This window comes from Passer domesticus, chromosome 2, assembly GCF_036417665.1.
Source record: "Passer domesticus isolate bPasDom1 chromosome 2, bPasDom1.hap1, whole genome shotgun sequence".
NCBI lineage: Eukaryota > Metazoa > Chordata > Aves > Passeriformes > Passeridae > Passer > Passer domesticus.
In genome coordinates, this window is record NC_087475.1 from 60,400,531 (window position 1) to 60,405,077 (window position 4,547).

Here is a 4,547-nt window from a genome sequence, read left to right on the forward strand (position 1 = left end):
TCTGGTGTTGACCCCCCAAAAGGCACACAGGCCAGGAGGTTAATCTAAAATAACAAGAATGTTCAGAAGCTGGCAGCTGGATCTCCTCGGGGTTCACAAGGGGCAGATCAGCCACTCATTGCTTTCATTATCTGGATTACAATAAAAAGAGAGAAAAGAGGCTAAGAGGCAGTCACTTCCCTGCAGACTTCTTGCCCAGATGTTAAACCAGCTGGCTACGAATCCCACACAGAGGCTTTGCTGCCAAAGCCGGGGTTGACTACAGAAGATGGAAATACAGCCTCTACCTTTTCCTCTTCTGAAAAAACAGATCAAATTATCTGTATCACAGCCTGAATATGCCACAGCAGATGCCACATGGGATACTGCTCTGCAGAGTCACACATCCCCATCCCCATGTCCCTCAGGGTTTGGAGAAGACCTTTGCCACATGCACCATCTCTTGCCAGTGGGCCTGGAATGGCAGCTCCAGGAGGATCACAAGCTGTGGGACCATGGGCCCCACACTTTGCATTGCTTTTGCCTGGAACCTCTGCAGCTCCATCCCTACATGACCTCACAACATCTTACACTCCACACCACTGCTTCAAGCTGTCACAGTGACCCTCCTCCTAAGATTTTTCATCCTTTTTCTGTTAAATCTTCACCTTCCCATTTGTCCAGCACACATATCATGTTTGTTTTTAAAGTACACTGCTCATGAGAAATGCACTTAATCCACCAGGCAGGGCAGGAGAAGTAGCTCAAACAGACACCTGAATGGGAGAGAGAATAGTTCTGCCTTCTGGTAATTCATCATATTCTTGGCCATATGCAGGGAATTCAGCAAATCCTCCTTAGGAAAACTCCCTTGTGTCTCTGAACTGAAGGGCTGGCACTCGGCACCCTGTTCAGCTACAAAATGCTGGCTTTCATAACAGGTAAATAAAAACATTATTGCCAAATGCTTCTCCCTTCTTGTTTCAAAAAAAAAACCCAGCAGTCTGTTGATAAAAACATTTTATTTACATAACTATCAACAATCAACCTGATAACACAGAGCAGTCAACACCGATAAGCAGAAATTGGGACATTTACCAGCTTCAGCATGCTTAAAATCTTGTGTTGTCTCTTTAAAAACAATGAAAAACCATTCTGGATAAAATCTTTCAGAATGTTTTATTTCCTCAAGAGAACAGATCTCTGTTCTTGAAAAAAAAAAGACTCTCTAATATTAAAATATACTTAACCTGATAGAACAGAACGTCTCCTTTGAAGTTGCTTCAATCTTTTTAAATATCTAAAGGACCTAACCCACACAGGGCTTGCACGTTTCCAGCTTGAAAAAAAAAATCAAAGCTTTCTCCCCTTTTTTCCCCCATGTACACCCGCTTGCCAATTATGGGAATTAGAAAAAAAATCAGTGTATGAAAGAGGTAGAGCTTTTTACACTTTTGTAATTATGCACAGGATTTAATCATTTGGGGAGAGGGAGTGCTTGGGGGGATGAGTAGAGTTTTATTCCAAGGCACTTTCATCCTGGACCAAGTGTCAGCCACCAGGTGATTTTTCACAGGGATCGCCCGTGCTCCTCTGCTTAACAGCTCATCTCCGATTTGCTCGAACGATCAACAGCTCCTCATCTTCTTTATTAGTCTCTCTGTTTATCTGCCCAGCAATGAGCTCCAGCTCCCGCAGCCAGAGAACAAGCCAAGAATAGCCAGATCCAGAGCTGTGAAAGATATTCTTCCAGCATCATCTGGCTCCTTGGCAGAGTCCGCGGGCAGCTGTACTCACAGCCCTGTCCCTGCCGCTGGGTATGTCATGTGGCCATGCCATAGTGGTACTGGCTGAGCATCTCTGTCCTCCTGGACACGATTTTCCTTGATTCACCTTGAATTTGATAAACCAGTTATATTACTGTTGTCTCAGATTTGATAAAGAAGGGCTTTTTTTTTTTTTTTTTTTTTTTTTTAATGGCTGCCCATAAAAAATAACCAACACCTCTTGCTTCTGCTGTCATACTTTATAAATCTACATGCTGCCTTTCAGGACCATTCCCTTGGCTGTACAGGGCATACTTCAGTGGCACTTTTTCACAGCACACGAGCAGGATCTTTTCCAGCTGATTTGTAGCACAGGGGCTGGACTTCTTCACTGAGGGATAAACAAAAAGCCTGAAAAAAGAGGCATGGAGCCGAGGACAGGAGGGCTACTTCACAGCTGCTCTGGAGATTAGAGCTACGCTAGTCAGTCCATGATTTTCAAAATATATTTACCTCTTTTTTATTTTTTTCAGGAAAGCACACCAAAAAAATTAAAGTAAGCAAAATATTATTCCTGATTTAGAGGATGCAATCCCACAGAGCTATTGCCTTGTGCTTTTCACCTCCTTCTTTCCTTTTTCCTCCTTTTCTTCCTTTCACAAGAAAGACCAGTAAAATCTCTGTGTATATTAGATACAAGCCTCATCTATAAAAATACTGTCGTAAAATATTACTCATATCACACTGTTGCACAGTCAAATTTCATAGGAAACAAAGCACTAAATGCAACATAAATTACATCAGCATTTCAACTTGGGCATAAATTATCTGAACTAAACAAAATCTGACCTTGCTTCTACTAGTTTGGTCAGTGTCTCCATTTTAGATGCTGCAGGTCATCCTTAAACATAAGTTTGTCCTTTCAGTTGATTTTTACATTTAAATTGATTTAATAAATCATGACATAATAAGCATTAAAATATAAGCATTTTATACCTGAGGAACTAGCAGTCTGTCATCTTCAGCAGTAGATGTGACACAGCTGAACATTTGAATCAAAAAAAAGAGAATATTTCCATGGACTGCAACTGATGCAATTGCATACAGGCATTTATTTGTCTGCTTAAAGTTTCAAGCCCGATAGTTTTTTCCTTTCTTATTGTATTTGTCTAAATCCAATTGTGAGTTCTTCAGGGCATCAATCTGTCTCCTCATATGTTCGTAAAGCACCATGTACACCTATGGCACTCTGTAATAAATAATTTCTATCTGTTTATGATTAGAGACGGATTTCAGGTGAAATATTATCAATTTAAATAGACAGGCGATGAGGACAGCTCCCATCCTTAGGTCTGACATGGTCTTCAGCACAGGATGGCAGCCAACATGCCATGCACAGTTGGAGCTTGCCCATGTGCAGCTCTAAATGCTTTTTGAGAGCCACCCTACAACCATCCCCCATGCCCTGACACCATGCCCTTAAACAACACATTCTGCAGCATGGGAGCACTCTCTGTGAAATGCTTTGTGCTGCGTACACATCTGTTTATAAGGATTTATAAGGATATCTACTGTTTTTTCCAGGGTTACTCTCTGAGAGCAAGCCAGACGTGCTGCCGAGTGACGGGAAAGACAGCGACTGCACTGTCTCAACAGGAGGTGGAAAGAAAGTGGGACAAGCCACAGAAGGAGGAGCAGAGGGAGAAGGTGAGAATTTATTACATTAATAGGATCACCTGGTGACTTGCTTAAGGGATGAACACATCCAGACCAGTCTGGTCCCCTCTTAATGGCAGCTGGTTTGTGCAGGTGATATATCTTACATGAGAGTCCAGCTGCCTGATGCATGCACGGATGAAGCTCCCAGCATGCTTAGGATTACCATATTTATGATAGCAAGAGGACATGTGATAGTCTTCTATGAGCAAGCATCAGATCAGGCCTTTGCCTGCACTCCAGGACAGGATGATGCCTATTGGTGGCCATCCTAAAATCCCCCATCTTCCAGAAACTCAGCCCTACACATGCCCTTGCTGCCCCCAAAGACAGGGCTTTTTCCTCAGCCCTTCCCAGTCCAGATTCCTCAGTTTCTCACAAAGTGCCTATATTCAACATTTGTGGTCTCAGACCTCTTAAACCATCTCAGAGCTCAAATTCCCCAGCTACTTTCAGGCCTAGCCTCTCCCACTCCAGCTGCTGTCCCCAAAGCCAGCATTCTCGCCATATCTCTCCCATCACTTTCCCCACCAAGACCTCAGCTCCCCAGGCTTCCCCAAACCCGATAACATTCCCCAACCCTGCACCATAGACTTGCCATCTCACAGCTCCCTCTCGCCCCTCCAGGGAATACCCATATTTCCCCCCTTTCAAATAATCCCAACAAGTCCCTTTACCACCCAGTCCCCCCATCTGGTCCTCCCTCTCCCCCCTCTGCTCACAGCCCAGAGTTTCCCATCAGCCCATCTCCCTCTCTATACAGAGAGCCCTACCTCTCTGCATCCCTGCCATTTGTATCTGCCATGCTGCTGACAGGCCTGACATCCCAATGGGAGCAGACCTCCAGCTTGCAGCTTACCCCACCAGATGAAACACCACAGCTCGCTTTCCCTGCCCACTTCTCCAAGAGTCAGTCTGGAGGAAATTCCTGTCCATAAAGACTAGGATTTTAGGTGTCTGGAAGGATTTTAGAAAAATAAAAACAGCTTGGTTTGTTTCATTTCAGGATTTCAAAAGGACCTAGCTGCAGGCTGAGCCCACTGCCCTCTGTGGAGTGCTATTTTAATGGCAACACAAGGAGATGTC

At 44.1% G+C, this 4,547-nt stretch overlaps 1 long non-coding RNA gene across 1 annotated transcript; it reads left to right on the forward strand.

The window, feature by feature from the left end:
• Positions 1–596: 596 nt before the first annotated feature.
• Positions 597–4,547, forward strand: LOC135295471 (uncharacterized). Its single transcript, XR_010357582.1, has 3 exons — positions 597–920; positions 3,330–3,452; positions 4,468–4,547. It is a non-coding gene; the product is annotated as an uncharacterized LOC135295471 (long non-coding RNA).